The sequence below is a fragment of the Aedes albopictus genome, chromosome 2, assembly GCF_035046485.1.
Source record: "Aedes albopictus strain Foshan chromosome 2, AalbF5, whole genome shotgun sequence".
Lineage (NCBI taxonomy): Eukaryota > Metazoa > Arthropoda > Insecta > Diptera > Culicidae > Aedes > Aedes albopictus.
The window spans coordinates 173,201,122-173,227,567 of record NC_085137.1 but is presented as its reverse complement, the minus strand read 5'-3'; the positions used below and the strand labels follow the sequence as shown (position 1 = coordinate 173,227,567).

Sequence of the window (26,446 nt, the reverse complement as noted above, 5' to 3'; positions counted from 1 at the left end):
CTCCTTATTACACTCTCTAAAATAATGTTGAACAGCATGCACCGACCATCGCTTTTCCGTAACCCACTACGAGATTCGAACGGACGGGAGAGTGTACCTGATAGTTACTCGAACTACACACATCACTCTGCCCATCGTCGTCTTGATCAATCATGTCAGTTTATCCGGGAATCCGTGTTCGTGCATAATCTGTCATAGATGTTCTCGATCGATTGTACCATACGAAGATTTGAAATCGTTTTACAAGTGATGTGTGGGCACGTTGTATTCGCGGCATTTCTGCAACACCTGGTGGATGGCGAACATCTGATTCGCTGCAGCATGTTCACCCATGGATCCAGCCTGATATTGCCCCACGAGTTCTCTTGCAATCGGTGATAGACGGCGGCATAGAATTTTGGAGAGTACATTATAGCCAACCAATCTCATCTTCAATCTCTTGGAAGTCAGAAGCCGGAAGTCTTTTATCCTCCATGCGTACTCCTAGATCTTTTACCACGTCACCTTCGGCGCTTGCAACGTCGCTATTAAGGTGCTCATCGTAGTGCTATCATCGTAGTGCTATTGCCACCTCTCGACCACCTCTCGCTCACTCGTGAGAAGATACCCGTGATTGTCTCGGCACATATCGACTTGTGGCACAAAGCCACTGCGCGAGCGGTTTAGCTTCTTGTAGAACTTTCGTGTGTCAAAGTGTCTACCTCGTTTGTGATCTTGAATCCATTTATACTCAAATGATCGTTTGGCATGTTTAGCGTGCAGAGGAATGACATCATCACTATCATCACACCAACTCCTCAGCTTTGCTAACGATTTTTTTTTCTCATCGCCATCGATCGCTGGGCACTAGAGTAAGTTTCTGCACATTTAAAGAGCGTGTCAAGGTCAATGAACTCAACCAATACGAAGTACATGGTTGCACCTAGAGACAGAGTCAGATCTAGTGATGTTACAGTGGTTGTTAGGGAAGTATTTATGGATGTTGCACCATTCTTTTGGAGGCGGATGGCATATTGCAGTTTCGAATAGGATCATTTGCGGACTGCGTCATCAAAAAGTCAGAGGACGCAACTTTTGGCTCAAACCCTGACCATGAAGCATTACAACATAGTGTAATTATGTAATGATTCTGTTTAAAGTTTTGTCTATTATTAGTGTCGAATCAAAGTTTCCTATCTCATTGTTCAAGAATACATTCCCACGAACTCAAAGACGCCATCATCCTTGATCCAACCACCCCCTCATTAGTGCACCCACTTTGAGGAGTCATCCATCACCAAACTTGGCTAATTTGTCATGTCTAAGCACCTCCACCAAGCCACACTGTTACAAGTAGGTATCCTTTTCACTTGCATCCATCCAGTCGCACTTCCTGGATCCTTGTGCACAACATTGTCAAGGCAGACCTGGAACCGACTGCTAGTTCACTGGCGTCGGTCGCTAAATCACGGTCATCTCCTATTCCGTTTCTTTCATTTTCCCTCTTTGTATTTTCATCTCATCTGAAACAGCCGGCTCCCCCGCTGGGAATAGGTAGGTAGGTATCTCTTTCCGGTTCGTCGTCGTCGTTGTCGGTCGGCCACCATACTGCACGGTTTGATAATGAACCAATTAGGCGAAAAAGCTCCGTGCGCAAGGAGTCATGGAGCGGCATAAAAATCTCCACAAGAAGCTTTTAATTAAAAAAAAAAAAAGAAACCGGTGTGTGTAACCAGGAAGCACACGGACGCCGGACTATCGCACCGCTGAGACTGCGAGGGGCTTGTTAACTGACTGAACCCACTGTGCTCTGGTTTACCTCCGTCTACACGGCTTGCTGTTTTTTACACGGGGAATCTTCATAGACGAGAACAAAGAAATTTCCACCGAAGGATTCTTTATTGTGTTCAGCTACAGTGTGGAGAGTGTTTGCTACGTCGGAGGAATTTGACCGTCTGCCATAGTGGTGTCAGAAGCAATGAATTATTAATTGAGGGAACGAAGTGGTTATCTTCCATTCTGGCGACCAGATTAATTAGCGGGATTATGCTTTGTTGGGAGATTTCAAAAAGATTTTTCCAAGAGTGCCTGTTTGCGGTGCTCAAAATTAAGTCTTTCGTTTGTGTAAATCATTACGGAAAATTTCCTTCGAAAGAATACTTTTTTCTTATTTTTAACACTGGATACTACTTGTTGTTGGAGAGCCACAATTCGCTTCATTGATTCTACTTGACGTAAACATAATTTTCCACTAGATGTTGTCAGCGAATAGCATTAGCTTCCAGTCCACAGTGTTTTAGTTTGCCGATTTCGTGCGCTTTTTTAATAACGTTTCAACCGATGATTTTAGCGATATAGTTTCTTCGGAGAAGTTTCTACATTAGACAAGGCGCTTCTTTTGACATAAAGAGTTGAATGATCAATCCACCTATAAGTGAGATGGAAAAAATATTTTTTCGAAAAATGCAGATAGACGTTTGATGTCTTCGACAAAGTTGTGCAAAATGCAATTTTGAACAACTTTGTCAAAGACGCCATAATGCTGGATCTCATACTTTACGAGATATATTGCGTTGTATGTGCATGACCCCTAGAAATCATATATTTCATCATAACTTTTTAACGAGATTTTTTAGATTTTTTGCGTCTTCTACAAAGTTGTTTGGAATGTAAAAATACATGTTTTTGCTGAACATTGAAAAACGCTAGCTTTTAAAATTACAAAGTTATTTACAAATTACTGATATTTATAGAGTAACTTCGAACTCGTCTAACTGCTTTCGGCGCAAAATGGCGCAGAGAACCATTTCGAATAATGAAACAACTATATTTCTACTATATCAAAATGGCATAAACTTTTGTATACAAGTGTATTCTTTATGTGTTATGGTAAATAAACAAACAATTATCAAATATTGAAATTATTTAATAACTTCTTCATTTAACGAGATAGAATGTCGCAATGTTCAGCAAAATTGTGTATTTTTATATGCTCAACAACTTTGCAGAACATGCAAATAATGTAAAAATTATGGATTAAAAGTTATAATAAAAATCAATTTCTGAGTGATTTTTAAATATGTTTTTTTTTTATAATTCGTTAAAATAATCATAGCTTTTAAACAAGATTTTCTACAATTTTTTCATGTTCTAGAAAGTTGTTGAGCATACAAAAATACACAATTTTGCTGAACATTGCGACATTCTATCTCTTTAAATTAAGAAGTTATTGAATAATTTCAATATTTGACAATTGTTTGTATATTTACCATGACACATAAAGAATACACTTGTATACAAAAGTTTAAGTCATTTTCATATAGTAGAAATATAGTTGTTTCATTATTCGAAACGGTTATCTGCGCCATTTTGCGCCGAAAAAAGTAACACGAGTTCAAAGTTACCCTATAAAAATCAGTAATTTGTAAAAAACTTTGTAATTTTAAAAGCTAGCGTTTTTCGATGTTCAGCAAAAACATGTATTTTTACATTCCAAACAACTTTGTAGAAGACTGCAGTCCCACTGGACGTTGAGTGTTAGATTTACTCATATAGTTAAACCAGGTTTAACGCTTAAGCCAGGGTGAAGAAATCGGCCCTAAGTTTCTTTCCACTAAACCAAATGACCGGAAGTGTTTCCCGAGCAGAAGGGAATAACAACAGCATAGAGAGCTGTGTTATTTGGGTAAAATAACTGAATAATAGAATCGATTATTTTAAAGTTATTAACATAACATATTTTGTCATAAACTTGTCTGTCATTAGCGGCAAAATAACAAATATCATAACATAAAAATGTTCCTGGAAAATTATTTTAACCTTCACATACCCAACCCTCGGCAACTCATTTTCAAAATGTTGGCATTTCGTCAATTTTCATCCGATTTTTTTGAAGTCGCCCTTATTCGATCATAAATTGGTGCAAGTTTATTACACTCAAGTGGTCATGTAATATCCGGAACCATTTCGGAGATATTCCGGATTGTACTGGGGTCAGGGGTGGGGGAGTGGTCTGTTTTGCAAAATGACTAGAAGGGATTATTTCGTGTGTTATTGTGTTTAAGAGGCTCCCGTGGAACCTGTTGCAGATGTTCCGGAGCGGCCATACCAGTTGCTAAATACTTCAGTCAATTTTTTCTGCTCCATTCTCTTGAAATCATGAAGTTTGATACGTCGCACGGCATGTTTTAGTTACAAACCAGAAATGTCCCCGGTGTCACCCCCGTGGAACCTATGCTAGGTGCTCCGGGGTGGTCATATTAGTTGATACAGACTTCAGGGTATCGTTTCTGACTCAGTCATTCGAAATCATGAAGTTTGATATGTCGCACGACATGTTTTGGATGAAGACCAGCAGTGTCCCCAATGAGGCCCCTGCGGAACCTGTCACGGTGATCCGGATGGGTTAACTTATTCAAATCTGGTTATCACAGTTGTGTTTTATTGTTCACAATTAAAAATTTGCTGAAAATCGATGGTTCAAACACAATAACACACGAAATAATCACTTTTAGCCATTTCGGCACCCTACCTGACCCCAGTACAATCCGGAATAACTCCGGAATGGTTCCGGATATTGCATGGCCACCTGAGTGTAATGAACTTGCACCAATTTATGATCGATTGAGGGCGACTTCAAAAAAGTTGGATGAAAATTGACGAAATGCCAGCATTTTGAAAATAAGATGTTGGGGGTCGGGTACGTGAAGGTTAATAACTTGTTTTGTTAGCTTCAATAACAACTTAATAAAAGTTTATTTGGAAAATATTTCAATAACAGATTTTGATATTAATATGTTATTGATAATAATCGGAGAGCAAAAATTGTTATGATTTCAAACTCGTAACTTAATAAGTTGTAATACTTATTATATTAAAATTCTCACTGTATCTCCCAAACCCACCAATAACATGAGTAACAATAATTTCAAATAATCGAAAAATACTACATTCAGTTTTTCATTTATTTTAAGAGTTGGTTCGCTACAACGAAAGATAATTGAACTTTAGTTATTTCAATATTTTCAAATTACTAATTGAACCTTATGTCAACTAAAATGCCGAGTCATTAATTGGCTCGGTAGCTTAGTTGGTAAAGCACTTGTCTTGCGAATAAGGGTCGTGAGTTCAAATCTCACCTGAGCAGTGGAATTTTGCACAATTTAACCAATAATTTACCCATCTGTACATATGTACGTTGAGTTATTTGAAAATCATAATTGACGACACGGATTGGTATTACCGAAAATTTGCACTTTGAGTGAGACCTAATTATGGGTTCCGGGTCATTTGGCCGAACGCCATTTGGCCGAATGCCGTTTGGCCGAACGCCATTTGGCCGATAGGGTCATTTGGCCGAATGCCATTTGGCCGAATGCCGTTTGGCCGAAAAATTAATGATGAAATCATGTGACCATACCACTGTTCCCCGCCCCAGTATACCTCGAAAGAACAGCCTATGATTCAAAGAAGGGAAAATCTTCGATGATATATTGACAGTTTCAACGCCAACTAATCCCTGAATATTAAAACTAGAAAGAATAGCCTATGATAAAAAGAAGGAAATACTTCTGATAATCATATTGGCAGTTAGAATGTCAAAACCTTCCTTTGAATTCTTTTGATCATGATTCCGCCAAACGGCATTCGGCCAAACGACCCTTTCGGCCAGATGGCATTCGGCCAAATGGCGTTCGGCCAAACGGCATTCGGCTAAACGGCATTCGGCCAAATGGCCGGACACCCTAATTATGCTTGAAAAGTTTGGTCGTCGATAGCAATTTGTGACTTTCGTATTGTCTGCACTGAAACTGTAGATTCTTGGAATGCTCGACAGTTTTGCAGAACATTTTTGGGATATTGTAATTATTTCACTGATTAATAAAAATTTTCTGGAGACTTCATTTTAATTGCTCCGATTTCTCCCTGGATTGAAGAATCATGTCGAATATTCCTTCATCGATTTCTCTAAGAATTACGTCAGAAATTTCTTCTGTGTTTATCAAGGGGCTTCTCTGAGAACTTTTTCAAAAATTTGTCCTATAATTCTTTCATAATCTTTTCCATAAATAACTCCGAAAAATCTTCCAGAAATTTCTTCGAAAGTTCTTCCATGAAATATTTCACGGATTTTTAAAGATTCCTCTAGAATCTCCTCTAGAATCATGCACAGAATCCCTTCGTGGTCTTTTTCTGAATTTTCCGTGATCATTTGTTCCGAATTTCATCTTAGGATTTCCCTAATTTTTTTTTTTTTGGAGAATTTCAATAGAAGTTTTTTCCGAAGAATTCTCAAGGAGTTTTTCACAAGATTTTGCCTACAATTCTAATAATTGTTCAGAAGAATTACTTTTGGAATTACTAAGAAGATTGCGCCAGGAGTTCTTTTGAAGACTTCTCCAGGGATTTATCGAAGGGTTTCTCCAGAATTTCCAAGTGATTTTTCCTAATATTATTTAAGGAATTTTTCAGAGGATTCGTTCAGAAATTTCCTTCCAAACTGAATACAAAAATGAAACAAAACAAAAGAACAGCTCATTATTGTCGAATTGTTGCTTTGATTTTAAAACTTGTTACTGTTACAATAACAAAACTGATACTTCAACCACAGAGAACAGACATCCAAGTCCAGTTCCGAAACTGTGTAAGGAATTTAACGGCCATTTGAAATCGGCAACACAAGTGGCAATAGCGTGGCGCTGCAATCGGTTAATTTCTCATACAAATTTAATTCACCACTTGAAATGTTTCAATTCACCACTGACTGTGGCAATATGGTGTTTGGTGGCGTTAGTGTTGTCATCGTGTATTGGTTTGCAACCTTACTCAAGTAAATATTCAAATCCTTACACAACTTTCCGAATGAAATTTGTTCTAGCCTGGATGTCTGTTCTCTGTGCTTTAACAAAACATGTTATCAAAATGTAATAGAGTAAATGTTCATCAATAGCTTATAATATGATTATAACAAAATGAGATTGGCTAACCAATTTTTTTATAAAAAAAAGCTATGCCTTGATAATTTAATAAAAACAAAACAAGATATAAAAACAGGTTACGTGATTTCGTAGTTATTAATTTGATATTCTTCTCTGCTCGGGCTTCTCCATATGGCAGCTACTATAGGAACCTTCACGGTTATTGTACATGACGAGAGGTTATTGTACATGAAATTTTTCAATATCATGTTGTTCCAATTTGTTTTGCGCTTCGGTAATGGACATTGTTAAGTAAGTAAGTACTAGACACTAGCATTCGGCTTCTAGCAACGTTCTTCTCACCCGTCACCTTCTGGTACTCTTCATCGAACGAATCGTTTCTGGTTCGCCGTTGAGCAATTACTAGTACACTTCCTGTGCTGCTGTGCACATTGCGCCATGGATTGATTTCCATAGATTATTAAAGGGCAAAAGGTTATTGCAACCATAACAAATGGCAAATGCTCCATAGAAAATCAAAATGCGCTCCATAAAGAATGAACATATGTTCCATGAATATATGCAATATTACCCATAAATAATTGTAAACGTTCCATACTTTATAAAAAATGTACCGGTAAAACATAAAATTTTCTAATTAAAAGTGAAATTTTGCACCAATAAATAATACTGAAATGCTCCATAATAAAATGCAAATGCTCCATAGAAAAATGCAAATGCTCCATACAAAATTAAAATTGTACCCATAGAAAATTGAATATTGCTCCAGAGAAAAATTAAATTGCACCATAAAAAAATAAAACTGCACCATAGAAAGTAGACAAATGTTCCATAAGTATTATCAAACTGCACCACATAAAATACAATTTGCTCCATAAAACATTGAAATTTCTCCATAACTTTGAACATTTGCACCACTAAAGCAGTGCAATGTAAAGCAATTCAGCCCTGTCGAATTTAATTATAAGAATATGCTATCTATGGAGGATTTTCAATTTTTCATGGAGCAATTCATTTTTTTTCAAGGTGCAGTTTAGTAGTGCTTATGGAGAATTTATCTATTTTCTATAGTGTAATTTAAATTTTTTATGGTGCAATTTAATGTTTCTTTGGAGCAATGTTCAATTTTCTATGGGTACAATTTTAATTTTTTATGGAGCATTTGCATTTTTCTATAGAGCATTTCAGTATTATTTATTGGTGCAAAATTTCACTTTAAATGAGAAAATTTTATGTTTTACCGGTACATTTTTCATAAAGTATGGAAAGTTTTCAATTATTTATGGGTAACATTGCCCATTTTCATGGAACATATGTTCATTCTTTATGGAGCGCTTTTTGATTTTCTATGGAGCGTTTCTATTTGTTTATGGGTGCAATAAATAGGCTGCCTTATTAAAGTTGTCATCTACGTTGAATATCTTTATACGCTAACCAACTACTGCACACGAATCCTAAAGTCATGAGAGCTGTGAAAGCGACTCTCCACGAGGTGAGTGTAATTTACATTCACCTCGTGGAGAGTTGCCTTCGCGGCTCCCTCACGACTTCTGATGCGTGTGCGACCCCTACTCTATTCAGCAAACTTTTAGACAAAATCACGAGGCAAAAGTCGTCCATATCTCGTTTTTCGATTGCACGCTTCTGAGCTGAGAAAACTGCAAGTGAGTGTAACTCTTTGCAAGTGAGTGTTCCCATCCTTGATTAATAGTAACCAATGCATGGTTTTTACTAGTCACCCGCATAAGGTTGTGCTGCTCATTGCTGCCCAAAGGGGAATTGCGTGGGAGTGACTTAGTATTGTCATGCAGTGTATGTACAATCCTTTTTCAAGACTTTGAAAGCATGACCGCAACGGCAAGCACGAAGCCTAAAACTTTATTACTACGACCGTGGGAAAGGAAATTAATTAGCAGGTGCACGAAGAAGCCAACTATTTTTAATTAGTGGGACAGCATGATGATGATATGCCATGTAGCACATTTTTAAACTCGTTGAATCGATAACACTAGTTTACAGCATTTTTGAACTCGGTAAGCTAATGATCGTTTTTGGTGTAGAATGATGCCCTGAATTCAAAAACGCGAAGGAAAAAAATACAGTAGAGCGGAATTTTTTTCGACAAGGTTGATGATTTAAATCGATTTTTGTTCTATTTTTAAGCAAAGTCGTTCACTTCACACATTCAATTCTCCGTAATCAATGCTCCGATTAAGCTGATTTTTTACTGTAACACGCCTACATATGATGTGTCAAATAAACGTTGAGAAAGAATGTTTAAATTGTTTTTTTCTTATTGATAAAATAAATGTCTTTAAATATTTTTGTGGGCTTCGTGGCCGTGCGGTTAGCGGCGCCAGCCGTCTAGGCGTTTCGTAAGCGTCGAAGTGTGGGTTCGATTCCCACTTCAGTCGGTGAAAACTTTTCGTCAAACGGAAAATTCTCCACTGGACCACTGGGTGTTTCGTGTGTTGTTCGTTGTCTCATGTTTGTGATCGGTTCAGTCTGTGCAACCTCTGGGTTGACGACGGTGAAGTGTCTTATTTTTTCTTTTTCAAAATTTTGTAAAATTTAAGGAGATCGTCCCTAAAACTCTTCAATATCTTGAATTTCATCAATCTGACACAAACCTGGCTTCAGAGAATCGAATGGTATTATATGAAAAAAGATTTGAAATCAGTAAAACAAAACGCATAATATTTTAATTTTAGTGAATTCCATATGGTAAAAAGTTGTAAAACTCGATATTGAGATAAAACTCAAAAACTGTTCTACTTAAAATTTTTTGAAGCACGGTTTCAAAATCAGCGCTAAATTATGCTTTAAAAAGTTTGGTCGTTGACAGAAGTTCACGACTTTCGTTTTATCGAAGACCACATTATCAAGAAGACCTGCAGCACTGCTGAAAATCGGGAGTCAGTGCTAGCAGCGCCACCCCGGATGAAGGTGGCACTATTCATGATAGTGTGTGTAAATTTTCATACTCGCACCAATACACTTTTACACTTTCACACTTTTACACAAAGTTCCACCAAAGGAAGGTGGACCCATAGGTTGATACCGAGGGTAGATAGTTGGATTAATAGGCGCCATGGGGAAGTTACATTCCACCTGAAACAGGTCCTTACAGGTCATGGTTGCTTCCGACAGTATCTACACCGTTTCGGGCATGCGAATTCTCCCGAATGCCCAGTGTGCAATGGTTTAGAGGAAACGGCGGAACACGTTTTGTTCGTGTGCCCGCGTTTTCGCACAATGCGTGACCGCATGCTTGCCACATGCGGAGAGGACACAACTCCGGACAACTTGGTCCAGAGGATGTGTAGGGATGAGTTTGGCTGGAACGCCGTTTCAACGGCTATTACCCACATCGTCTGGGAGCTACAGAGGAGGTGGCGCGTGGACTCGGAGAATGGCTAGTCCAAATGCAGTACAAGAGGTGGTCCAGAGGTTCGGAGTCGGCTTCGTAGGTCATACCGGTGCCCTGCGGTCGAGATCGACCCTTACAGCGATTAAGTGGCCGCGGAGAGGAAGTCCCGGTAGCGGTGCTGTCGTGGCGTCGGTCTACTGGGTTGGATCCAAGCCCGCGGTTGGAAAGGGGTCCCCGGCAAGGGTCGGGGCAGGTGCAGACCCTGCCGTCAGTAACCTACGGATGCATCTGATAGGGCCTGAAGGGTAGTGATACCCTTCCTTTGCGGGCAGGTCAGATCGGGTTGCATGTGGGCATCAGTTCTTGGTGTCCGCTCAGCAGTAGGGCGCGGGCGGGGTTGACTCTGCCCGCCTTCCGAGGACAAAGGGAGTGGCGAGGACCACTCGGGAAACTGGCTAAGCCCCAGCATGCTACCGTGATAGACTCTCCAAAGCGAGTCATCGATGTTCGTTGCTGCAGGCTACGCAGCTAACCTTGTGGGTGCGATGTGCACTAGCCCCTCTCTGAAGCAATACCTTCTTGGTGGTTCCGGAGAGACGTAGGGTTTGGCGACCATAGGAATGGTTTAGTGGGTCCGAGGAGAGAGTAGTCCTGGATTTTACTTTTGTTGTAGAAGACGGCCTGTCAGACCTACACTACCCTAACCTTCTGTTAGGGTGTCTGTTGAGCAGATTATCTCCCTATGGTTTAGAAGGAAAAAAAAAACACAAAGGTACCACCTTAGCTCACCAGGTAGCAGTGTCGTCGGTGCCGCTTGCCGTTAGTATGGAAAAATAACAGAGTTGCATGTCTTCTTGATAAAGTAGTCTTCGGTTTTATTTTGTAAACTAGTGCAATCATTGTCTTCAGTGTAGTATCATGCACTGGGTCCGCAATAGCAGGTTTAGACGACTTCCCATACAACATAGGTGAAATGAAATAGTTATTTGCTCTTTTTTCAAGCTAAGTTGTACAAACTAAACACGGCTTTTGAAAGGTAAGATAGTTAGCTTTAAATTCATGCTAAAAATTTGAAAAATTAGCACTTGTTTTTGCATGAAACCGTTTCGTCGTGGACAGAAGCTCACGGTCTTCGCTTTATTCTGTGGTCTAGTGTAGCCAAAGCGGTAGACACTCAAGCGAACATTTAGAAAGGCTTTCGTGAAGGTGTCTAGTATTGATTTCCGGTGGGAGCAGGATCAGTTAGTATGGATTTTTTTCCAACTCAATGGATATGAATTAGTCATCTTGTTGAATGCCACACAATACACGAATGTGAAAATTGATATTGGGAAAAGTAGAAGTTCTCATAGAATATCAAAATGAGAAACAGGCTCTGTTCCAGTTGGAACATTACGTCAAGAAAATGATGGTAATTTCATTCTCAAATACAGTGATAACAATATTGGTTTTACCTGGATGATAATTGTCACACATTTATTATTAGCGAATGAAAGTAGCTCACAGTCGCGTTACCACAGTTTAACAGTGATACCGGTAAACAATGTACAGTCCATTGCGATTCAAGGTGCGAGAGCCATTTGTAAAGAATTTGGTAGCATCATTCTCAGCTTTTCGTCGACAACCCAGAACTTAAGCAGCAACTCATCCACTTCATCACATTTGTATTCATTAATTCAACGGCTTAACGGCAGAAGCTTAATGAAGTTTTATCTAGTGATTTGTAGATATCCATCTAGGATCGTTCCTTCCAGTACAGGATTGGGTCTGACTGATAATCACACAGAGTGATATATTCTGCCCCATAAGATAGATTGATGGAAGGTGGATTGTGAATCAAACTCCTTGGTTGTTGTTTTTATAAGTTAGAATATAACCAGAACATATTATTCATGAGGATTGTTAAACATAGAGGGATCTATGGGGTCATGCACAAATTACGTCACGCTTTTAGGGGGGGGGAGGTGGGTTTTGTATAACGTGACGACCCATACAATTTTTCTTGAGGTCTCATACAAAAAGTGTGACATAGGGGGGAAGGGGGTTCTCTCGTTTGTCGGTTGAAGATCACGGCGTCCAGATTTTAGAACTATTGTGATATACACTGAAGTTTTTTTTTACGACGGTAATGGTCCCGCGTTAAAAAAAAAACCGCGTAAAAAAAACCGCGTTATTTTAAAAGACGTCGTAAAAAAAACCGCGTTATTTCAAAAAACGTCATAAAAAAGTCAAGTCACGTTAGATGTGGTGCTGACTATTTTACGCGTGTTTTTGAAAAAAACGCGGATTTTTTTTTACGACGGTTTTTTAAATAACGCGGTTTTTTTTAGGACGGACCGCGTAAAAAACCGCGTAAATAAAAACTTCAGTGTACACTTTTGCTGTGAGGTACGCAAGTTATCTCAGTAACATGTTTATCACTGAGATACCTTGGTATCGACTGAACTCAAGACCATCTATTATTGATGAATAGAGATCCTGAGTTACAGTATGTGACTCTCCCATTCTGGCGAGACTAGCTTTATAAAGCCAACCACGTCCTTGGGGGATAAGATTCATATGTCAGCAGACCCTAAAAAGGGCTTGCTGAAAACTTTGAACCTACGTTGGGTGAGTGCACTGCAATAGCAGAGGATGTGTTCTGATGTTTCTCTCTCCTCGTCACAGAAGCGGCAATTTGAGGTTTGGATTGCTCCGATCTTTTGTAGATGGTATTTGCAGGGACAGTGTCCAGTTATTAGACCGGTGTAGATGTTGAGATCCCTTTTGTTGAGACCTAATAGTTGTTGGGTTTTCTTGGGGCTAATCGTTACGAGCCTTTTGGATTGGCTCGTATGGGGAAGTGCATTCCAGTTTGATGTGATTTGACTGACCATATATTTGTTCAGTTCAATTTTTAAAGAGCAGTCTGAGATCCCGCAGAAGGTCGCAGGGCCAATGAACCTTTCATTAGATCCATTCCTGGCTAGCTCATCAGCAATCTCGTTTCCCTTTAGACCCGTATGTCCTGGGATCTAATACAGGTAGATTCGATTGCGTATGGATAAGTTTTTCAAAGCCAGAATGTATTCCCACACTAGCTTTGAGTTACAAGTGTAGTTATTAAGCGACTTTAGTGCCGCTTGCAAATCTATACTTTCTCCTCAGGTATAATAACACACATTCTAATATTGCATATATTTCCGCCTGAAATACTGTGGGTCACTGTCCTAAGTGGATAGAGATTTTTGTTCTAGGGCCATAGATTCCGGAGCCTGTCAGATTATTCATTTTCGAACCATCTGTGAAGAAATTTATAGAGCCTGTTGGAACGCTGGGTCCACCTCCTTCCCACTCCTGGCGGGAAGGAATGAACACATCGTAAAGTAAGTCATAATTGACTACTGTTTCCATCCAGTCACTACAAATTCCTATTGCGGGCAAATTCATTTAATATGCTGAGGTGACCCGTAAGGTATCCCGACAGCAGTGTTTTTGTTCTTTTTAACCTTAGAGCACTTTTTCCCGCTTCCAGCTTTATGAATTGATCTAACCCGGGCAGGTGAAGCATTGCGTCTAGGGCCAAAGTGGGTGTACTATGTACGAACTGCACCAGTGATGGCTATGCAATCGGTGCGTTGGATTTTGCTGAGCTTAGCCCTTGCAGCAGCCTCATTAGTTTTAGGCCACCAGACAAGGGAAGCGTAAGTAGTTCTGGAACGGACAATGGTTTTATACATCCACATGATCATACTTGGTTTTAGGCCCTATCTTTTACCAAGGGTTTTTGAACAAACCCAAAGTGTAATGAGACCTTTCTGCACAAATGATTGGAGATGAGAGCTCCAATTCAGTTTTGCGTCGAGTATGACACCTAGATATTTTACTTCACTTGAATAAACAAATTGTGTTTGATTCAAGAAAAGGGGATTCAGTTAGATCTTTCTCCGTTTGGTGAAAGGGATAATGGAAGTTTTTTAGGATTTATGCCTAGTTGTTCCTTTTGACACCAGAAAAAGTGTGATTTAGGGCAGATTGCATGCTTTCCACGAAAACACTTACGAATTTCCTCGTACAATAATAACAACGTCATCAGCATATCCAACCACTTCGAAGCCTCTTCTCTCTAAGCTGACTAGAAGCTCATCCACCACCAGTGACCACAACAATGGAGAAAGCACTCCGCCTTGCGGACACCCCCTTGTTGCTTTAACAGTAATATATGAACCGCTAAGCTCAGATGAGACTTTTCGATTAGCTAGCATTGCATGTACCCAGGTAACAATGCGTGGGTCAAAATTTCTCCTCAACATTGCTGAGCTTATAGACGAATAAGAAGCGTTATCGAATGCGCCCTCAATATCAAGAAATGCTACAAGAGCAATTTCTTTTGCATTAAGTGTTTTTTCGATCTTTTGAACTACCGTATGTAGTGCCGAGATCGTAGATTTTCCACTTCGATAAGCAAATTGGTTTAAAACTTCCTGACGAATGGAATTTTCAAACGTGGGCTTGTCACCAGCATTACAAATGTCAATGTTCTTGGAAGAGAGAAACTATAACAGGTACTCTCCTCTGGTGTTTATATTGGTACTTCCCCATACGGTGTGATGTGCATTTGCGTCGCACCCTATGGCGAAGGGGATGTTGTGTCGGCTGTAGACTACGAGCGCAGCTATTTCTGGAGGAAGGGGATTGAAAATGGTCGATTTTTGCGTGACATAATTTGTGTATCACTCCTTTATGGATCTACAGCTCAACAAATCTGAAGCTGAAGAGTCCACTGCAGCACAATTACTAAATTAAATCTTTGGATTCTAAAATAATGGAATAAATTTCTTAAAAGTATGTTCATCATTTACACACATTTATTTGACACTCATTAAGGAAATATCACAGACTACCAGTCGTAACACTGCAAAATTTCCGTCGAACACGCTTTCAACGATCATGTTAAATCTTTAGAGTTGTGGTCTTCACCACCAGAGTCGCGTGCATCGTTTTTCTTTGAGTTAAGCGTTTTACACTAGCGCCTTCTGTTGATGTTGTAGCACAACACAGTGTTGTGTAAAATATGTTTACCAGGTGATGGTAGTGTGAGCTGGACAATGGATTTAAACGAAAATTATAATACAAACAAACGTCTGTGAAAATACTCTAGACAACATTGTAGTTGATAAGGTTACTGTGTTCTCTTCATCATGAGGGATTTCAATCTGTCATCTTCACTTGAATCTGAGTGTGTAATTTAGTTTATTTTTTTTTTTCGGATGGTTTTGAGGCCAATTTTTAGTTTTACAGGTTTTAAATGTTATCACTAAAAGATCGAGGCTTTTCAAAATAGCGTAAGTTTTCGTAAACCTATCATATTGTCATTTATAGAAAAAAATCATTAGGCTGTGCTGTCTTAACATTCTTATGCATTTTGAAAAGCAACCTTGTCAACACTTTGACTGCTTTAGCTTGGATATTAAAATATTTTACTCACCTTCAACTATTCTGTGGTTCAGTTTTCCATCATTAGTTTGTCGAACTTCCTGCAATAGTTGAACAAAAGAATATTAAAAATCAATGGCCTAAAGAAGACGAACAATCAGGTGCGCAGAAGTACATTGATGTTTCAAGATCGACAACGACAACCATAAAACATTTATGAAGTTTACATTGGGGAGAAAATGAAGAAGAAAAACCGTTGAAATTGAATCAAACCAAAATTAACAGTTAGATTGATAGTAGACAGAATGTGCGCAAAAACATCGAGATAGCACATATATCAAATCATGAGAGACAATCAACTTTTAAACAATTACCTAGAGGAAATACGTGAATCATGGTATATTCGTTCGATTCGAATAAAGGTCATTGGCCACCGGTTAAGGGCTGTCTATTTATTAAGTAATGAGATTTTTGCGATTTTTCGACACCGACCCCCACCCTTGTAAGTGTTTTTTGTATTAGAGCCCAAATACTTTTGTATGGCGCGTAAGATTTCTCAAACACAACACAACCCCCCCCCTCCCCTCATAAACCCTTACGTAGTTAATGGACAGCCCCTAACGTAGTTTTACCTGAAATCTCTTACTCTGTTTTTCAGTTACTTCTAAGATACATAGATTTTTTTCTGTGATCCCTCAATTCTTTTTATAGCATTTCAGGTATCCCTTACAGAGCTCTTCCACAATTTTCCACTATGATTCCTCCTGAAGCTACTTCTGTGATTCTTTAGGGAATAGTCGCTGTGGTTTTCCAGAAGCTCCTTCTAATATTCTTCAAGCAGTTTACCTGCGATTTTTTCAGGAATTTCTTCTGGTATTCCTCCAGATGATCTTCCAAGGTTTCTCAACGAGTTCCTACTGGGATCCCTTAAGAACGTTCTAAGATTTCTCCTGGAGGTCGTTCTGGAATTATTTTACAGGGTTTTGCCAGAAAATTTTTCCTGGATTCCTCCATTTAAGATTCGTTGTTTTTGGATTTAGTTTCAGTTTTTCAACTCAACTCGTCAGAGATATTTCAGATTTCTCCTGGGTCTTTTTTTGGGATTTTTTTTTTTCAGAAATTCCTTACAAGATTCTTCTAGATTTTTTTTTTCATGGATTTCTCCAGATGATATTTTAGGAACTTCTCCAGAAGGTCCTTATGAGATGCCTGGATGAGTTTCTTCTATGATTTTTCGATGAGTTTCTGATGTGGTTCATGCATTTATTATATCTGAGATTCCTACCGAGATTGTTCAAGAAGTTCCTTTTTGAACTTCTCAAGACATGCTCGTTTGTCAGTCGATACGACGTGTATCAAAGACAAAATAATGATGATAATAATTGACAAGAGTTTTTCTTGAAATTTCTCCTAGAGTGATTTCTGAGTTTTTTAGGAATCTTTCAAAATTTCTCCATTTATTTCTTCTGGAGCTCATCAAGAAACTCATGGGCTTCTTTTTGAGAGTACTTCTTGACTTTCTTTTGAGATTCTATCAGTAGATCTTTCTGATATTTCTACTGGAATTTCTTTCATTTTTTTCGAAAATCTGTTATGGAATTCAATGAGAATTTCTTCCACGTTTTTTTTTTTTCAGAAAGTGCCAAATATGCCAGAAGACGCACCAGAGTTAATACTGGAAGAAACTATTGGAGGACTTCTGAAAAAAATAAATAAAAAAAAACGTCTTGAGTGATCATTGCCAAAGAAAGAAGAATTTACCTGTCTTGACAAATACTGGTGGGATTCCTAAGGAAAAAATTGTCATGTTATTCCTCAAAAAAATCATGAGGAAATCCTGAATAGGCCAGAGAACTGGAAAAGTAAATGAATGAAAAACCAGTAGAAGAAGTTACCGGAAAACATGTTTTAATGAACTTCAAAATACTAAAGGAATATCCGGATCAAATCCCAAAGAAAATGTTGAAGGAATTACTTAAGTCATATCACAGGTATGTTTGCCTGAAGAACTTCCTTAGATCATTTATGAAAAATAAACAAGTTTATTACTTTCAAAGGATTTATAGTTATTGTCACGGGAATTTATCGTCACACTGCTAGATAAATACTTGGAAGAGTTGACGGATTTCAAAATTCCTAAAAAATACGAAGAACTTTGTAAAGGAATTGCATAAGGAATTCCCGGGAAAATTCCAAAAACCAAGGATGGCAGAAAATCACTTCAAGCGATAAATGATACAGGATACGAATAATCCAAGAAAGCCTTGTTCTTGCAGTAGCATGATTCCGACGCCTCACACCGTGCTCGTATCACAGAACAATTAAAGCATCTGATGCACGCTTTATCGCGTGATGACCCGTTATCGGATCATGTTACAAGTCATGATAAATTTTATTCATCACATTGTTTTCCACTTATGCACCCGTAAGCCACATTCATGATTCGAAATGATACGTTCATAAGCATATCTGGAAGTTAAATCACCAAGAATGCTCAAAAAGTGAATGAAATCACTCATTTATCATTTCGACTTCATGATAACGATCGCATCGCGCCCGCACATGTCGAGCGAATCATTATTCTCGGACCGAAGTTTGTTATGATGCTTGACGACAAAATGTTATCGTTGTTGCTATGATCGCGCGATGCCGTTCGACCACGACACATTCGAAATCTGATCATGATCACTAGATTTCCATCCTTGCCAAAAACATTTCCAGAAAAGCTCATGAAAAAATACCAGAAAGGGGACTTCTTGAACAATTACCGATGGAAATCCCAAACAAACAAATTGTGGATCAATTGATTAATAAATTGCATATTGTTTTTCATGTATCGCCGGAGAAATGTTTAAGAGAATTGTTTTAGAAGTGCTTAAAGATAATTACGAAAAAAATCCTAAGCAAATCTCCGGATGAATTTCACAAAAAAAAACTCAAAATTTTCGATGCAATTTTTACAGGAAATTCCCAAGATTTTTTTTCTGAGAATGCCTTTCAAGATTATGTCCATGGCATCCTTCTTGTTTAATAATTTCCAAAAAAAAAATTCTTGAAAAATTCTTCTGGGGTATTATTTAGAAATTTCTCCGCATTACAGAATTACTTGAAATTCTTTTGACAAATTTATTCAGAAATTCATCATCTCTGACATTGAAGATTGACATCTTTGAGAATTATTTCGAAAACTTCTTTAAAATTTCCTGCATTTCAATCAGTAGGGTAGCGGACGTATTTTGCCCGTGGCAGGTATTTTGGCCCACCTTGGGAATTTTATTACCTCTATCATATAATCTCTACAAAATTTTGGCAATGATTTATTGGAAGTTCCAATAATAATTTGCCAAAACTTTGTACAGATTATATTGAAAAATGTAATAAAATTTCCAAGGTGGGCCAAAATACCTTCCCCGGGCCACAATCTGTCCACTATCCTAGTTACATTATCGGAGGTAGTCCTGAAAGGAACATGATTGATTAAAAGATAAACTTAGAAGAGATAGTAAATAAATCAGCGGGAGATTCTCTAAGTAACTGTAAAGAGAATAATTAATTGGAAAAAAACCTGTAAACCTGACAAAGAGTTTTTAAGGGAACTGTCGAAGAAATAGTTGCATAAGTTTCTGAAAGAATTTACTGAGGAGTTCTTAGAAACTAAATAAACTATCATATTTTTTGTAAGAGCAGTTCCTGAAATAGTTGCCTGATAAATTCTCCATGAAACTGTTGGAAAAAATCTGAACAATTTGCTAGAGGAATTCCAGAAAACAATAAAAGAGGACAGGAATTGCCAGGGGAAGCAAAACTAGTTTTTCCATGCCGAAAAACCCCAAAAGAGCTAAATAAATGTCGAAAAAAAACCGGTAAAACCTACAAAACTTTTGCGGGTTTTAGCAACTAGCTTTCTTTAGCTTTTTTTAGGTTTTTTAGCTTGGCAAAACTGGTGTCGCTCCCCCTGGGAATGGCTGAAGAAATTCTTGAAAAAAGCTGCCAAGGTCCTTAATAAGTAGCCATCACGATTACTAAAGAAATTTTATGTTAAATCCTAGAATCGCTAGAAGAATTCTTTGTTGATTTACCAAAACTATTTCTAGAAGCTACACTGAGCGAAATAAGAATAGCACCACCCTGTTTTTTCACAATATTTTTAGAATTTCGATGTCAATTATGTTAACTTTGGTTTAGAATGATAGTATAATCTATTTCGAAACTTTACAGTTGATTACGATCAAATTATTGTGGATCATTTACATTTAGGTCGAAAAATTCATGAAAAAATGAGCGAAATAAAAATAGCACCACCATGTAATGAAAACAGCCTGTCAACATGTTGACAGATTTTTGTATTGGCTTTGAGTCAGTTACAGACAGTTCCTATCGGGTGGCGGAGTGTTATTCAAAAAGTAATTGAAGAACCCTTTGTTTCCCAGTATTCGAGTAGTAATGGGTCAGGTGCAACTCTTAACTTCGAAGAAAGGGTAAAACTAAAAACATACCATGACGCATGCTTCTCTTCCAGAGAAATCGGTCGTAAAATCTTCCGATCTCATGCCGTAGTCGTAAGGTTCTTGAAATATTTCGAAAATGTTCATCACACAGACAAACGAGGAACGAAAAGTAAGCTCCCAGAGAAAGATAAGCGAAAAATTTAAAGAGAGACAGTGAACAAGAAATGAAAAGCATCCCAAATTCGTGCAGAATTGCAATTTCCAGTTACAATACGACGTGAGCAACAAATCCTGTCAAGAAAAAAGAACCTGAGGTAGCACAAAAGGCTTGGCAAGCCCAACTTGACAGAGCGACATAAGGTGAATCAGTTCAGTTTTGCTGAACAGTATGTTTCCTGGACGGACGAATGGAAAAATCTGCTATTTTCGGACGAAAAAAAGTTTACCTTTGATGGTCCAGATGGTTGGAAAGACTACTGGCATGATCTGCGAAAAGAATCGGATGTTAAGATGAACCGGAACTTTGGTGGTGGTACACTGATGGTTTTGGGAGCTTTTACATTTCGGGGAAAGTTTTCATTGGCGTGAATCTCAACGAGGATGAAGTCAAGGATTACATTTAATTGCTGAAAATAAGCTTTATTGAACACGGCAAGTGTTTGATGGGCACAGATTTCGTCTTCCAGCAGGATAATACCGCGATTCACAACTCTAAGACTGACTAAAGCCTGGTTTTCTAACGAAAGCATGGGAGTTCTCGAGTGGCCCGCTTGTTCTCTGGATCTGAATCCCATGGAAAACCATTGGTCTATGCTTGCTCGTCGCGTTTATGAGAACGGCAAACAATTCGGCAACGATAACATGCTGAAACGTCGTATTCGTGGATGCATACAGTAGATCGAGTAGGGTACGCTGGAAAAAATTATTTTGCCCATGAAATCACGGCTGGTTGAAGTAATTCAAACCAATGGTTCGTATGCTCACTACTACGATCTAAAAAATGTATTTGAGCTTGTTTTTGTTGAAATATAAATAAACGTTGATCAAAAGTTAAAGTGGTGCTATTTTTATTTCGCTTATTTTTTCATGAATTTTTCGGCTTCAATGTAAACGATCCACAATAATATGATCGTAATCAGCTGTACAGTTGTGGAATAGATTATACTATCATTATAAAACGAAGATATCAAAACTGATATGGAAATTAAAAAAATATAGTGAAAACACAGGGTGGTGCTATTCTTATTTCGCTCAGTGTATGCTGGAAGAATATTAAGGGTTATCTAAAGAAATTGTCAGAGGAATGTCTTAAAAAATTGCTTGAAGAATGTCAGAAGGAAGTTACGGATAAAATTTCAAAGGAATTTCAAAGAATCACTGAAGGAATTTCCTAAGGAATTACTAAAAGAATTGCCAAAGGTATTAGTTTTAAATTTTCCAAAGATTTTTTTTAAAGAATATACCGCATTTCATAAGAAATAAAAGAAAGTTATACTGTCGGAAGAATTTCTCAAACAATTACTTACGAAACCCGTAAAAATAAGCAAAAAAATTGTAAAAATAATTCCCGTGAAGGTTTTTAGTTTTTAGATAAATTCCCAGTTAGCCTAGTGGGAAACGGATTGCCAATCAAAAGACGGCGGGTTCCATTCCCGTTCCGGTTAGGAACATTTCCTCGACTCCCTGGACAAAGGGTATCATTGTGTTACACAATATACAAATTCACGCAATGACAGGCAACGAAAGCCCTTTAGTTAATAACTGTGGAGGTGCTCGAAGAACACTAAGTTGAAGAGAGGCAGGCTAACTTCCTAAGAGAACGTAGAGCCAAAAACAAGAAGAAACATAAGAATTAATGTAGGAGCTCTTAAAGAATGTTAGAGAACCTGAAGAATTTCCTGGAGAATTTTTGTAGCTAAATTGCGAATAAATTACTAAGCAAACTTCCATAGAGTTTAAAAAAAGGAATTCGAAGGAATTTCCAAAGAAATAAAAGGAATCGTTAGATATAATCCCAAAAGAAACTGTTGGGGGGGGGGGGGGGTGATTCCTTAGAGAATTGTTGTATAAATTGTGAAAGAAGTCATAAAAATGCTTCTGAATGATTTTCCAGAGCAAGCTCTTGATTGAATGGTCAATGTTGCAGATTCGAGTAGGATTTTAAAAGGATTGTTCTAAGTCTCACATGGTGAGTGATTCAAAAAAGGACAGAAAAAGTCTTGTACGATTAGCATGAAACAATATACTGTATAGATGTGTAGACATTATTAACAGAAAGCAATACAAAATATAATTTTGTGGTCAACACAGTATAGCACATCACGACACCAAACACACAACTTCAAACTTACAGCCAATTTATACACACTGTCACTGGATGGTACAGCCGAACTTAACGCAGAGACACCTGGAAGGCAATAGTTGAAGCATCAGTGATGAGCTTTCTCACATTATCTCACGCTTCTCTTTCTGAAGCTCTTTTTCTCCGAAGGAAAACTGCTCAGCGCGAGTGCAAATACAAAACTCTCACGAAACGAACAATGCACATTTGCTCACAGCATCACACGGAAAGACCAATGTACACATCATAAGAGTAATTTTCACGCAGCGAACTGGGCTTTTTGTCGTTTACTAATTCTATCAGTTATTTCACAAAAATATACTTTGTCATTTCACTCTAAAGAGAGTGAAATTACAAAGGATTTTCCCATCATTCCGTGAAAGTTACTGGTGCAATGTGTACATTTGTTTCACAGTGTAGATCTCCCACATGTTGCGCGCGTGCAGCAAAACACGAGACGGACTCGGGCATGTGAACAACCGGAGAGCCAGAAAGAGCTAAATCAAAGAAATCAAAACAAACCCGTCGCCGTCGTAACTCACCTCGCTTTCCGAACGGCTTCGGCAAACAGGTTGTACAACGGTTGCACTGGGACACCAGTTCCGGTCCAGCCGGAAGGCACACCACAGTTCCCATCCTTGACGTCCGTCGTTCGGACTTTTTTTTCTGTTATTGTTGTTGCTGTCTGGCCGTTTCCTATTTATTCGGCTCGCTGGCTGGTTGGCGGGTTGGCGGTGGAAGGCCGTTCCGGTGAAACTGCTTAATCCGATTGTCAATGCCGAGAGGAAGCACACAGGAATCGTATTATGTGGATAAATTTGATAGATGCTGGATTAGAGATTATTGATTCTTCGTTTCTTCCATTCTCGTTGTAGGTTTTATTCGTTCCGGATGCGGCCAGAGCATCGTCATCAGTACAGAGGCTGGTTAGGGGTACAAATCCATGCCGGAAACCGGTCGCGGTGGCAGTTGCTTCCCTTTGTGTGGCCGACGTACTTTCAATGCTGGCTGGAGGATTATCTGGAAAATGTATTGGGGAAAAAAGCGAAAAAAAAAGACTGTCATACATGAAGAGATTTGAGCTGACAAAGGAAATCAACGCGCGCTCGTTGTGCCGTGGGAAATGTTTGCGTTAGGTATTAAATTTTCGTTGGAAGGATAAAGGCTGGAAATAGATATAGATATTTTTGGTATTGAAGCACTGTTTTTGGAAAATGAGGTGGCGTTGAAGTAGAGCATTTCGCTTTTAATTTCTACTACAGTTGGGACGATCCTCAGATACCTCTTTAAAAAAACGTGAAGATGTTAAAAGCAGTTTTTTTTTAACTTTTGTTAGTTGACATATTTGTTTTATTCTTCAATCACTTAACCTAATTTACAGCTCTTTTGTCCACTAGGGCACTGCGTGAGCGATTCCAATTGGCACCTACACTTTGTACAGCACCTAAATGTATTCTATTCAACTATTCTTATTCTACTATATCGAACTGATTGCCTTTACGCTGCTGTCACTTTTATATGCTGTCTGTGGGGTTCGGATGTTTCGTAGAAAATGATTCCACGGTTTTCGATCGTTTCAATTACTTATAATTTCCGACGTAAAAACACCACCGAGATACAACGTATTCGCTCCCCGTCAATCAATCCTCTTCTACCCTTTCTCTATCTCCCTACACTCGACGAATAATACTTCTACGTTATTTATGAACTAACGAGGGATCGGACCCTACAACCCCCCCTTAAGTTTATTCAGTGTGGAAGATAATCTGAAAATTTAACAGGTTCATTACGCTTTCGTTGCAAATGTAATCTTCGATCGCTTGGTTCTCTAACGTTCTTTGAATCCGGAACATCCAAGCTCGCGTCCGAACTTTCAGCTTCTTGACTCGTCCCTGCTTCGTTATTCATTGGAACTGCTTCATTTCCGCATTCACGAACTGGCCCTAAGTCTGGCAACTTTTTAAGGTGGGCAATGTTGCGGCGACACTCTTTACCAGTTGTCAATGACTTCACGGTCACATCTGCACCACTTCGGCGAATAACAGTATGTTCTTCTGGGGAGAAGTCTGTACTGAGCTTGTTTTCTTTACGGAACCTTTTGACCAACACCTTGTCTCCGACCTCAATACTGCTTTGGCAAGCTCGTCGCTTTTGATCAGCATAAGCCTTCCCCTTCTCCTTTTGCAGCCGATCATGATCGCTAGCTTCTTCATCTACAGGCACCTCACGAGGAATTTGGGGTAATTTGTTACGGATTTTCCTTCCAAACATCAGATCGAAAGGAGAACGTCCAGTTGTAGGATGAGGAGTGGAATGATAGGATAGAATGTATTGGTCCAATGCTCTTCTCCAGTCTTGTCCTAACTCCTGAGCAATCTTCAATCTCTTCAATATGGATCGGTTCTGTCGCTCTACTTCTCCATTTTGCTGCGGCCAGTATGGTATGGTATTCACTAGACGGATACCCATCTCTTCACAGAATGTTCTGAATTCATCGCAAGAAGTGCTCAACTGGGGACCATTATCGGCGCGTAGAGTTATAGGCACACCATAACGGCAAAAGATCTTAGACAGTTGCAAGATAGTTGCGTTCGCTGTAATCTGCGACATCTCGCAAACTTCAATGAAGCGACTATAGAAATCTACGACAACAAACAGGGTCTGTCCCTCCGGCAATGGACCCAAAAAATCTACCGCAACGTCCTCCCAAGGTCCATAAGGCATGTCCTTTCGAATCATTGGTATAGGGGGATCCGGGCAGCAACCAAAGTACACGCACGACACTTCTTTACAAAATCCTCTACAGCTGAATCCATTTTAGGCCACCAAACAGCACAACGCAAATGAGACTTCATCATACGTATTCCTACATGTCCTTCGTGAGCAACACACAAAACCCGACTACGTAACACAGCAGGTATTACAATCCTATCAGTTCGTAGGAGAACATCCTCACATCGGCAAAGTTCATTGGCAACAATACGGAAAGATAACGGAAGGTCATCGACCTTATCTTGATCTAGGCACATCAGAACATGGCAAATCTCCGGATCTTCCTTCGAAGCTTTAGATATCTCACTCCAGCCTAACGCAGTTGTTGTTGCCGCCGCTAATGCAACCTGTCTAATCGCGATTTCTTCGGATGCATCGAAAGGGATTGGCTCATGCGTCCCAAGGCGAGATAAAACATCTGCTATGTTTTTCTCGCCAGGTATGTAGATCACCCTGTAATCGAATGCTTGGAGCCTTAATACCCAACGCTCGATTCTAGCGCAAGGTCTCGAGCGAACGGTGAACAGAAACTCCAAGGCCTTGCAATCTGTCAAAATGTCGAACTCACTTCCGTATAGGTATGTATAAAAACGTTTGACACTCCATACAACCGCTAATGCTTCCTTCTCGGTTTGGCAGTACTTTTTCTCCGTTTCTGTCAACGACTTGGAAGCACAGCTGACAACTCGGGTGCACCCTGCTGTATCTGTTTGCAGAAGCAGAGCCCCAAGCCCCGTTGGACTAGCGTCAGCCATCACAGCTGTGCGGTCTTCAATGTTGAAAAAACCCAATGACCGGGCTCCTGCCATCGCAGCCTTGATTTGATCAAACGATCGTTGATGTTTCTCAGTCCACAGGAAAGCGCAGCCTTTTCTTGTTAACTGACGCAGAGGTTCGTCGAGAGTAGCCAAGTCAGGAATAAATTTGTTTAAATAATTCGCCAAACCCAAGAAACTTCGAACCTCCGATTCGGTATCAGGTCGACGAAACGATAAAATAGCATCAACCTTCGAACTAGATGGGTATAGACCTTCAGCGGAAATTGTATAACCCACGAAATCAATTCTATCTGCGCGGAATACGCATTTGTCCCAATTAAGTTGAACCGACCGGTCCCTGAAACGTCTCAGCACTTCGTTAAGCCTTTCGTCATGTTCTTGTAGATCCTTTCCCTCGACCATCA

General features: G+C 39.1%; 2 long non-coding RNA genes and 1 other non-coding gene across 4 annotated transcripts in view; 2 read left to right on the top strand and 1 right to left on the bottom strand.

The window, feature by feature from the left end:
• The first annotated feature begins 5,053 nt into the window (after nt 1-5,053).
• Trnaa-ugc (transfer RNA alanine (anticodon UGC)) lies at nt 5,054-5,125 on the top strand. The gene has a single exon. It is a non-coding gene; the product is annotated as a tRNA-Ala (tRNA).
• Nucleotides 5,126-15,731: 10,606 nt separating this feature from the next.
• LOC115258700 (uncharacterized) overlaps nt 15,732-26,446 on the bottom strand; it is a 282,925-nt gene continuing 272,210 nt past the window's right edge. The window contains exons 2-4 of the long non-coding RNA XR_003893769.2: nt 23,034-23,511; nt 22,502-22,557; nt 15,732-15,803 (exon numbers count right to left, since the gene is read on the bottom strand). This is a non-coding gene — a long non-coding RNA (uncharacterized LOC115258700). The remainder of the gene's footprint in view (nt 15,804-22,501; nt 22,558-23,033; nt 23,512-26,446) is intronic.
• On the top strand, nt 23,164-23,689 carry LOC109418437 (uncharacterized). Of its 2 annotated transcripts, none has more exons than XR_002132100.3 (2): nt 23,164-23,292; nt 23,367-23,689. It is a non-coding gene; the product is annotated as an uncharacterized LOC109418437 (long non-coding RNA). The 2 variants fall into 2 exon arrangements; XR_003893716.2 differs by having other exon boundaries at nt 23,168-23,299.